Here is a 12,183-nt window from a genome sequence, read left to right as displayed (position 1 = left end):
GAGGAGAATTTCCTTAAAATGTGCCTTTAGTCCACGACAGCTCCACTTGTTTATTTTATCTGACATATATAGGTATTAAATTAAGAAAGTATTATTAAAATATTAATCGTTCTTATCAGAGGAAGATATCTTAGTGATCCTTTTTCTCCGTCGAAGGTGTAGGGGATGATAAAAGTCCATTCTCTTCATCCGTATCTACATTAATTGGTAGATGTTCAAACCGATGGCAGTGGTTAATGAGATAATTAGATCCCATCCCAACTCCATCGGTATTCAGTTCTAGTTATTGTTTAGGTGTTTTATTCACCTTTGCTGCTGATTTGCGTTTTGGATTGCTACAGAAGTGCGTGTTGAATTGTTAGTAAGTTGTGGCTGTAGTTTGTAAATAGGGATGTTTTGTTTTGCAGATGGAGTTTTCCATGGAGAATTTTTTGTACATTTGTTGGTTGTTTACTAGGTTCCGAAGCTGGAGTAGGAACTTTTGAAATAGTCACTGGATCAGTTTGGGTGAACGCATCAATATACAGTGTTTTTTTGCTAGAGGTAGATTTAGTTACTCATGAATATGTTGGTGTGAGTGCTGGAGGTGTACATTTTGCATTGGCAATCTGTCTTGCTTCTGGAAATCCAATGCTCTGTGTATATTTGATATGGAGAACCTGCTTTTTGATTTCCCATGTCCTGCAGTTACGAGATTTGTCTGAATGTGGTTTGCTGCAATTCAGACAACGCAACGGACGGCTGCAGGTGTCATGTTCATGAGAATGGCCATCTTGACCGCACTTTGGGCAAATGTAATCACCGTTGCAGTTCTCCGCGTAATGTTCGCAATTGTAGCATTAAAGAAGATTTTGTATATGTAGCACTTTCTGTCATGAGATAGCCAACTTTTATAAATGAAGGAAGAAAATTCAAAAGTAATAATAATAGAGTTTGTGCTTATTTCCTTTCTTAATCGTTTAAATTTGATACGTCTAGCAAAAGTGACATGTTGTTTATTAAGGTCTTGCATAATTTCCCTCTACGATACCCAAGCAAGGTCGGGATAGCGGATGACCACCCTTGAGGAATTCAGAGTACGTTGCGCAATGCACTCACACGGACAGTTGAAGAATGAAGCTTTGCCAAGCAGATTTTGCGCATTTGCTACTTTTTCAACCCTAACGAGAAGATCCCCTGTGCGAAGTTCCTTTACTGATTTCGGTACTCCAGCTTTACTTTACAGTGTTTGTTATTGCAAATGGAGAAAGTCTAGACATTCTGAAATTTTCATTGTTAGACTGAATAAAAAGAAATCGTGGAAATGCCATGTTGGATGTGTATGGTCGGTGAGAAGGATCCTCATCATCCGTGCCGTCAGAGTCTGTGTCGGTATGCGGTCGTTTATTTCAATTTTGGTTTTCAAAATTTAATGGTTTAGATTCGTCACTCGCAGCCACCACCCGCCGCGGAGTTCAACAAGGGAACATGTAAACAGTGCGGATATCCATCTTATACATGTTAGGGATACTGCAGTGATAAACTCGGCCGGGTATCTTGCATTTTCTTTTTATATCATCAGCAATATTACAAAAAGTGCAATATCAAGGGATTTTCACTTTACCAAACCGATTGACCCTATGCCACCGCCTCCTAGGAAATAGATACTGAAATTCATTTTACAATGAAGTGTTTACTAATTTTATGTGAATGTACTTTAAAGCTTACTGAATGCAGTAAAATATAATACAATAGAAGCAAAGTACATTTAATTTTGTGTGACAATAATTAGCACCCCACGCCCCCAAAAAATATATAGACAAATAAATAAAATAAAAACAAACCCGCAGATATTTGTGCAACGTAGAAATGAAAATAAATATAGATGTAATATATCATGAAGAATACGAAGATGTAAGCGTTATTGAAATGAGATTTCCTAGGGCTTGGTATGACCAGCCGATTGATTGTTCCGGGCCAGTACAACCTATAAAAACGACTAGACCGAATTAGAGGCCAAAGATGTGTATTGGAACCCACACCCCGAAAAGAGGATGAATACTTGTAAACAAGCTACATCACTCCCCCTGTGTGCTATGGTCACCTTAACATTCAGGACCTTCCTTTCCGGCTTACGGGCCGCCACCCACGGCAAACAGGCGTCTCCATTTTTGGGGGAGATGCAGCTGAAAGTTAGATATTTAGCATTTTAGAAATCAGGTTCTTCCACACACACATTATGGCCATTTTCGTTTTGAAGATTATAATTTATTACTTTTGTCTCATTAATATGTTAGCTTCGGAAGATGTTGCTTATCCTTTGTAAGAGATTATTATTTAGTAAATTACTAGTACGTTAACAGTTTAAAGTGTTTGAACTTAGCATATTGTCTTAATTTCGTCGGGTTGAACATACCGTGTCCGTTTGGAAAGCTAGGTAAATGAATATGATAGTAAACAAATTTACTCAGCTATAACAGTATCGCATGTTGTGTAGTATTCAGTATGTTTAAATTTGTTCTTTTATTTTTAAAAAATCGCGACCTTCAATATTTCACTCCTTGTTGTCAAATTTATACATTAGTCAGTTTATTTCTGTAGAATAAAAAATATTCGTGGTAGCATGTTGTATTTTAAAATGAAACGGCTTTCAGAATGGTCAGCAATAAATTATTATAAATTTAAAACATGCTTCTATAAGTCGACCTTGCTTTAGCATTATCTTTCAGATTTTGACAGCATTTTTATCTCACCAGAGCACGAAGTACTCAATGTGAGCTATTGTGACCGGCCATTGTCCGGCAGCCGTCGGCGTGCGTCGTCCGTCGTGCGTCGTCCGTTGTGCGTCGTCCGTCAATATTTGCCTTGTGAACACTCTAGAGGCCGCATTTGTGATCCAATCTTTATGAAACTTGGTCAGAATGTTAGTCTTGATGATCTCTAGCTCAAGTTTGAAACTGGGTTATATGGGGTCAAAAACTAGGTCAGTAGGACAGATCAAAGGAGGCCACAGTTGTGGCCCAATATTTATGAACCTTTGTCAGAATGTTTGTCTTAATAATTTCTAGGTCAAGTTTGAAACTGGGTCATGTGGGATCAAAAACTAGGTCACTAGGCCAGATCAAAGGATTAGCTTGTGAACACTCTAGAGGCTACAGTTGTGACTCAATCTTTATCAAAATTTGATAAGAATGTTTGTCTTGATGATTTTTAGGTCAAATTTGGATTATGTGGGGTCAAAAACTAGCTCACCCGGTCAAATCAAAGGAAAAGCTTGTGAACACCCTAGAGGCCATAGTTACGAACCAATCTTTATGAAATTTGGTCAGAATGTTGTCTTGATGATTTCTATGCCAGTTTTGAAACTGGGTTATGTGGGGTCAAAGTAATTCAATCGTTATGAAACTTGGTCAGACTGTTTGATGATCTCTAGGTCAAATTTTAATCTGGGTCATTTGGGGTCAAAAACTAGGTCACATGGTCAAATCAAAGGAAAAGTTTATGAACACTCTAAAGGCAACAGTTGTGACTCAATCTTAATGAAACTTGGTCAGAATGTTTGTCTTGATGATCTCTAGGTTAAATTCGAAACTAGCTCATGTGGGGTAAAAAACTAGGTCAGTAGGCCAGATCAACTCTGGTGAGCGATATAGAGCCATCATGGCCCTCTTGTTTATAAAACGCTTTACCCCCACAAACAGCATACTTCCATTGATCATTTCAAGCTATAGACCATAACAAAGTTATTAGTTTATTTGAATTTGTCCATAGAGAAATGAAGCGTGCAACACTTCATCAGAAGTAAGACAAGACATGTAAATAAAGCATTGCCAAACCTTTCAGATTACACTTGTTATGGTGTAATAACATGTTGACCTTGTTGACGCCGTTTCAAGTATATAAGATGCTGGTCAAGTTGACATTGTCTATAATATGTAAAGAAAGAAGGAATTTCATTATTTCAGCATATAAAGCTTACATGTGAAAAAAAAAAATATATTTGTTTCTGTCCACACTAAATTTATGAAACTTGTTGAAAAGCAATCCAACTCGTTTTGTAGATTCAATATGAAAAGACACACCTCTTTAAACCTCCATTCATGGTATATTATATCTGTCTTATAGAATGGTCATAGACATGGTTTCACACACATGTTTTATATCGGAAACCTTTGACTATCTGCGTCAATATTGTCTAATGTTTTCGTTCTAAAAACAGGTTTTTTTTCTTCTGAGAGGAATATCATACGAGCCATCTCGTTGGAGACTGACCCAATCGTCAGAAACGGTTTGCATTAATACTAAATGAAACATAAATGCATTTTTCATTTTTTTTATCACATATTATAGACCATCAATTGATTAGCTTAATTCTTATTATATTACAATGCTAAACTTATTCATTTGTGTCCTTATAGTATATACTCATGTAAATACATGTATGTATATCATATATTTTTAATTGGCATTTATATTAATTCCTTGATCAAAATTAAATTAAATGTTTTTCATCGAACCGGGTGCTTTGAAATACATGTTTCTTGAATTAATTAATTATACAAAATGTAGCTATGCATACACTTGTCACTGCAATAAACAATTTCTGAGTTTCCATTAGTGCATTTAAAGGGTGTTTATATGTTACAACAGCTTTAAGTTGTCTAGTCATAAATATTACATGGTTCCTTATTAACTGTCTTCCTTTCGTCAATTTGAATACTTTAGTAGTCGTTCACCCTTTAAGGAAGACTAGGCTGTTGGGTATGATACTATACGTCAAACTTGCTCGACTGTATGAATAGCGCATATTGTCTATGTGCTTAAACTATATAGATTTTATCTTTGTAGTTCTCATTATGTTTAAAATAATATTGCTTTCAAAATTTTACTTCCTGCTGGTAAACATATATACACGGCCTGTAAACACTGGCTCGTCCTCTTTAAGGAGATGAGTTGAAAAAAGAGCCAATGATACTTCCGAGGAGGCGCTAATGACCGGAACTTTATGCAGAATGTAAACAAAGAAGAAGGGTGAGTAGATTGTTTCCTTTCTCAGATAAATGTAAGGCCCTATTTCAAAAATTAGCCAATGTAGTTCCACTCAGAAATGATTATACTTTTTATATATGCAGGCCATTTTGCAAGGTAAATGCATTCCTTGACGTGAGAACTTTTGAAAGTTGGAAAATGGGGCAAGTTCGAACCAAAAGTTGAGATTTACCTATATATTTCGTCCCAATTTACACATATAAGAGTAAATATACATTGTACCAATTTTTCCCATAATGGTATGTTAAATCTGTATTATTTATGTGTTTTAACGGCGGGTTTTACCCCTCTATGCTCGATTTTGGCTAAGAGGAGGAGCCAAAGCCTTGGAGGAGGCGCAAAAGTCCAGAGTCGGAGCCACTGACCAGTTCATTTCCTAGGTGATGAACACTCGTATAAAGCGTTTTCGTTCTCGCAATGTAATATCTATTCCGTTTTAATGTTATAATTTGATGCTTGAAATTGTATTATACTACCCAAATGCACATAATCTACCTAAAATAACAAGAGCTGTCCGTAAGACAGCCCACTCGACTTTTCTCAGTACCTGACTCTGAATTAGAGCTTTGCCAGTAAAACTTTATAAAACTTAAAACTCTAAGTTAAAAAGGGGCATAACTCTGTCAAAATTCAATCAGAGTTATAGAGATTGTTTCTCCTGGTGAAGACTTTGATAGTAAATAACTGTTTTAAGTTTCAAGTCAATAGCTTTGATAGTAACAGAGATATTTGACTTTATAAAAAAACAATTTCCAACGGCGACGCCGACTCCGACTGCGACGTGAACACAATATCGTTTTGACGATTTAAGCATTGCTGGTCATGTTAGAATGCACACTTTATTTATAAAACTCCCTCGATATTTTTGTTCAATTGTTTGTTTTTTTTATCTTTTCAATATATTTATGTCTTTTCTAATTCATTTAGAAACAATTTTTTTAAGAGTTATTTGAAAACATAAATAAAATCGAGAAAGGCAGCGATACTATATAATGTAAATATAAGAAATGATTTATTTTTTCGATATTCCGCAGAATAGGATCGGCAAATCAGTGAATCGCGCTAGCTGGAATTAAGTATCAACATACATGTTTCCTTACAAACGTTATTTAAGTAAAATTAGAAAACTGTATTTATAATTCTGTAACTGTAAGCTCAGTAACGGTCAATACCCATTCTTACTACGTAGCATTAAGTAAAAACAAATCTGACATCAAATATTGCCTCAACAGATAGCACCCTCCCAGTACTAAATAATAACTAATTAATATGACTTTGACTGCAGAACGACGACTGACAAACGGACAAGAATAAGACAAAAGCTATATGATACATGCGGTTCGACAGGGGAATAAATATATAACGTTTTCAGTTTCTTTGTTATCGTTACAACATCTGGGAGAGGTATTTTGAGTGTTAGCATTTTCATATACGTATATGTAATCGAATTAAGCAATTTACAAGTAAACAATTATATTTATTTAGCATTTGTAAGTACCTAGTGAAGTACATATTGCAATTGCATTTCAAGACTACCACAAAGTTAACACTAACTATTAAAAAATCCAAATGCGTTGGACATGAAAAACCGTTTGTGCATTAGGAAATGTCCCTTTCACAGAAAATATCATAATTATACTACTTATAACGCCATGATAGCCCATCATTAGATAAGTGCAAAAGAAAAGAGAAGTGCAAATATCTCGTAATACATTCTAAAGAAATGGATAGGATGTTGTTAAAACATCAACCATCAGAGGTTTGTCACAATCCAAGGAAATCATGATAAAGATCTGGTATGTGAGAATTGACGACACATTAAAAAAAAAAATTCAAAGTGCTTTGGCTCCCACTCCGGTTCTTAGCGCCTCCTCTGCGGCGTTGGCTCCTCCACATGGTGATAAATGCACGTGTACGGGACAAACACGCTAGTAAACTACGTAAGTTATGCAGTAGTAAGATATGCTTTTCAGCAAGGTTGATGCAGGGACTATAAAATGTTAAATTTGTGTAAATTAGGGTGAAATATATGGGAAAATGTCCACTTTTGGTTTGGACTTACTGTATTTTCCAACTTTCAAAAGTTCTCACGTCAAGGAATGCATTTACCTTGCAAAATGGCCTGCATATATAAAAAGTATAATCATTTCTGAGTGGAACTACATTGGCTATTTTTTAAAATAGGGCCTTACATTAATCGGAGAAAGGAAACAATCAACTCACCCTTCTTCTTTGTTTACATTCTGCATGAAGTTCCGGTCATTAGCGCCTCCTCGGAAGTATCATTGGCTCTTTTTTCAACTCATCTCCTCAAAGAGGACGAGCCAGTGTTTACAGGCCGTGATATAGATATATGTAGGCATTGTGCCTAATTTAAAGAATATTTAAAAAATGGAATAAAAAAGTAAATATTGTCATATATGATGTCATTGCATGATACAACAACTTTTATTTTCAATGTTCTGTCATCAGAAATGGAATAATGTTCAAAAGATGATCATCAACAAATAGTCCTACCTGTGTAAAGGGAAGGTAACTGTGTAACAAAATATTGGTTACTTAAGACAGTACTTGTTATCTCCCTTATCAATTTGCATATAAAGTGTCAGAACTGACCCTAAATTGACCTATGGTCTGTTTCATGTAGCAATCAAAGAAAACACTGATGTTCTTAAATATTTATTTAATTCTGTTTATATGAAATATGATGATTTATATAATGTTTTATGAAAATAGTACAAGTATGTTAATGAAAGTGATATAAGTATGTGGTATTGCACTTAGTTGACAGTAAAAAATATGAATTATATAATAATGGACATTTTCATGAGATAAAAAACATAGCTACAATTCATTAAAAACATAAGATCATCAAAAATAAGCCAGCCAATTTATAGGAAAAGACAACTTCATAGTAACAGAGAAAATCAAAAAGTACTGGAAAAGAGGTCAAATGTTGCCTTATAGTACTACTTCTTAATGTTTGAATAATGCCAGCTCAAATCAAAATACAACATTTTTGGAAACTTTTATGAAAGTTTTATGAAGGCTGCTAAAGACCAGTAGCCTGTAATGTGATATAAAATCTGAAATACAAAACGTTTGACTAGTACAGTGGTGACATCACTTTAGTGTTTCTAAAGTAACCATGCCACTATCAAAGTTGACAGGGAACTTAAGGAAATTAACCTGCAAAGTTTCGTGAAGACTAATCAATAATATATTGTCCAGACAAACAAATCAGGACAGGCACAGGCACACATTTGGACAACTAAGTCTTCATTTCCGTAAACTGGCACAACAAAAAGTAATGACAATATAAAATACTGAAAACATACTCATGACAAGTACAAAATGGCCAACATTTCTGAGTCATAGAACTTTCTGATCTTATGATGCTTAATGAGGTAACATGTTACACAAAATATTGCTATGGTAAGAAAATGGCAATACTTATGAAAAAAAGCCAAATGCAGTTATGGAACTAGTGCATTTAATGTCAAAATATTACAGTTTGTAATTGTAAGAAGTTTGATACATTTTTCATTAACAAAGACGAAAGTGGAAGGTGTTTTATGTATTTTTATGATAAAATATGTCTCCCACCTATGTATACCTTTAGCAATAGTATGGCAGCTATTTTGTGCAGCAAAATGGAAAGTGTCGGTGATATGCAAAAATATACTTGGTACTGATCACTCCTGTGAAGTTTCATCAAAATCTGTTAAGTAGTTTTGACCTGTGAAAGCCGACAAGATTTTTCTATTTTTAGCTCTGGCTGCAATTTAGTGCATCGAAACGAAACATGCAAGCGATATGCACAACACTATGCTTGGTACTGATCAGTCTTGTGAAGTTTCATCAAAATCTGGCCAGCAGCTTGTCCTCTTAAAGCCAGACAGGCTTAATGCGGACAGACGAGAAGGCATAAACAATACCTCTCCCCACCTTTAGATGAGACATAATTCCGAGACAAAACCTTACATACAACACTTTACAAAATAGGGATGCTACAAAAATGGATGTGCAATACCTCTACCTATTCTTCAGTGAAACTAAAAAGGACAAAACACAAATAATATGGAGGACTTATGGGCCATGACACGTACGATAAACAAATGTTTTAAGACTGAAGAAAATGCATTGACTAGTTCAAAAATTTACATTAGTGTTTTAGTTCAATATAAACTTTGTCATACTAAAATGATATTGCAATTATAATGACCAATCACTTTTTAGATTTATGAAGGAGAAAAACAATTTATGCCAACTTTAAACTTACAACTTTTAAAGTGAAAATTATCAAACGTTTTACTGTGGTATTGCATGAAATTAAATTTTGTCACCATACAAATAATTTATGATTTTAATAATACTGATCACTATGGTCTTAAGTTTGATTTGTGAACAAATTGTGCTATAAACTGAGACAAAACAGTATTGATACACTGCAAGACACAGCATTTTGAAAATTATAACAATGTAATGTTTACATATTCTCAAAGTTTCTGAATCACATTTACATGCACGGCTGGACAGGACTTGTTGCTCTCTACATGTGTGTCCTACAATAACAGCAAATATGTAACAAAATTGATTCAGAAGGCTCCTCTATACTAAACTGTGCAAGCTGCAGACAATGATCTTGAACAATATCTGAACGGTGACACTGAAGATTTCACAGGTACATATCTGAAGAAAGAAATGCATAATGTAGTAACTGTATTCGAGGTGTCTGCAGCTCTTTAATATTCAAAATATGTATATTTCTGAATATAAGGTAGAATAAAAGTGTTACTGGATTAACAAAACTTCAACATATCTTATGCATAAGACCCATTTTAGTAGAATATATCAAGAGGCCAACAGTTACCCTAAGTCACTCACTTGACCTTACCATTTGACCTAAAATATATGTATGACACACTTTGTATTTTGGAATATTATGATGGCAGGCTATATTTTATTCTGTATCTTAAATACTTTGAAAATAACACACCTTATACTTGACATTTCATAATTTATATCTTACATTCACCTTTTAAGCTTATAACAATAGAATTGTGTTTACCTATTTAATTACTTTCAGGAGAAAAATGTAAGATATTTGGAAAGTTACATTCATAAGTCTGTAATTATTTGGTACTGTATAATTTCTTTTTGTAAGTGTAAAGTTTATATAATTATCATACTTGACCCTTGGTCTCATGTGAAACAAACTTTACACAAGCCTCTTGAAGTGATATATACCAAATCAATAACTGAATTACATTGTAACTCTTTGAATATTGTAAACAGTTACCTGAAGGTATCAATATCTGTGTTTAATTAAGTCATACAGATCAACACTGGCATTCTCATCATATGAATCCACAGAACATTTTACACTGAAATAAAGAAACAACTTCCTATAAATTTTGTACTTCCATTACTGAAAAATACAGAATTTACATTAAATTAGGACTCTAATCCATTGAAAACATCAAGTGACAGATATAAAGAAAACATTGCATTAAAAATATATTTAAACAAAATGGTTATTGCTATAGTGTGTTTAAAAGCTTTGAAACATGGTTAGTGGCTGACAATAGTAGTTCTTTTATCTCTGTATCATATGAAAGGCTAGGAGTTAAGAAGTCTGAATAGATATCTTTACCTAAGTCAAAATTTCTTGATTCAAAATGGTTGGGTGTACCATCCTTCATGAAACTTCATAAAATCATTTTAATTACATTTACAATGTGTGTCTGTTAAATGTTAAGGGGAATATAATTTTAATAACTGGCATTATATTACCCTTGACATCTTAAACTTGTTAAAGAGTATCATTATACATCATTGTACCATCAGACCATCTTTCACTTCTGTCAACCTGACTAGACATGTTTGACACCCTGAAATATATAAATGATAAAATCTGTGAAAAGACTCATCATGCAAAAACCATAACACCATCTTTATAAAATCACCTTAACACCTTGATGTTAAAAAATATTATTTCAAATTATTATTGTCCATTAAAGTATAATGTATCCCATCCATAATTATTACATGACTCCTTATATAATTTACCAGTTCATAGTTTGGAATGGCTTCCAGTCTAAACCCAGAAGTTGAAGAAAAACAAATTATGAAAGTTTATTTATGGTGTCATTTAAAAGAATGACATGCCTGTTAATTGTCAACTGTTTGCTCTTTTTAATATTGATAGGCAAACCATTCAATAATTGCATTTTATTAAATGCTGTCTAATATCACCTGTCAATAGTTTACAAGTGTTAATTAGATGTCACTGACTTGTTTACTCTCAACATCATAAAGAGAGATAAAACTACATGTAAATTGTAAAACATTGTATGTGATACCATTCCATCCTGTATAAATTGTCTTTAAAAAGAAATTACATAGAAGTATTGTCCCACTGTTTTGACTGCCCCTGCTCTATCTAACTTTTCAAGCTTCTGCAGCCACTTTAATATGTCATCTGTTCACTTGTACTTCTGTCTGAAATGAGGTAATTATAATATTTCAATAACTTATAATGACTATATTATGTTATTCTTTCCCTACAATTTGCAACAGTTTATTTTGAAAATTCATTTGATCTCATTACATTCTGTTCTGACTACAGCTAAAATACATAGAACAGACTATAAGCTATTATAAGGTCAAAGGTCACTCTAAAAGGAAAAATCGGTAAACTTAGGCCCAGTTAATCACAGATGCTTTAAATAAGCTGTCATTTCACACAATAATTTGCTATAGGATTATGTATCTACAAACAAAAAACAAGAAAAAACAAAAATTTAATAGAAAGAACATTTTGGGCAATTTAAAAAGCGACAATGAAAGTGAAAGTAGAAAGTCAATATTTTCTTATCGGCTTTTCTTTCACAATTTCCATTTAAAGCGTAACAGTTTACTTTCATACTATATTGAATAATCCATAAACATTATACTTACCGTTTAAATGCATGAAAAATCCTCATGGAACCCGTAAACTTATAATTTGTTGATAACCTCTCGGTTTTCGGCCGTTTTCACGTGAAAATACGAAACCGGTGTTGACATAAATGTTCTACTTCCGGCGGTATTCGATTGCGTAAATCGGCTCTAGTACTATGTCTAATATATGTCATTTCAATTCTTTAGGAT

General features: G+C 33.7%; 1 long non-coding RNA gene across 1 annotated transcript; it reads right to left on the bottom strand.

Moving 5' to 3' along the window:
- Nucleotides 1–7,396: 7,396 nt before the first annotated feature.
- Nucleotides 7,397–12,150, bottom strand: LOC123526389 (uncharacterized). Its single transcript, XR_008367164.1, has 5 exons — nt 11,992–12,150; nt 11,433–11,532; nt 10,825–10,922; nt 10,331–10,415; nt 7,397–9,720 (listed from the first exon to the last, which is right to left on the bottom strand). It is a non-coding gene; the product is annotated as an uncharacterized LOC123526389 (long non-coding RNA).
- Nucleotides 12,151–12,183: the final 33 nt, after the last annotated feature.

This window comes from Mercenaria mercenaria, chromosome 14 (genome assembly GCF_021730395.1).
Source record: "Mercenaria mercenaria strain notata chromosome 14, MADL_Memer_1, whole genome shotgun sequence".
NCBI classification, from domain to species: domain Eukaryota; kingdom Metazoa; phylum Mollusca; class Bivalvia; order Venerida; family Veneridae; genus Mercenaria; species Mercenaria mercenaria.
This window is presented reverse-complemented; position numbering and strand designations above follow the sequence as displayed.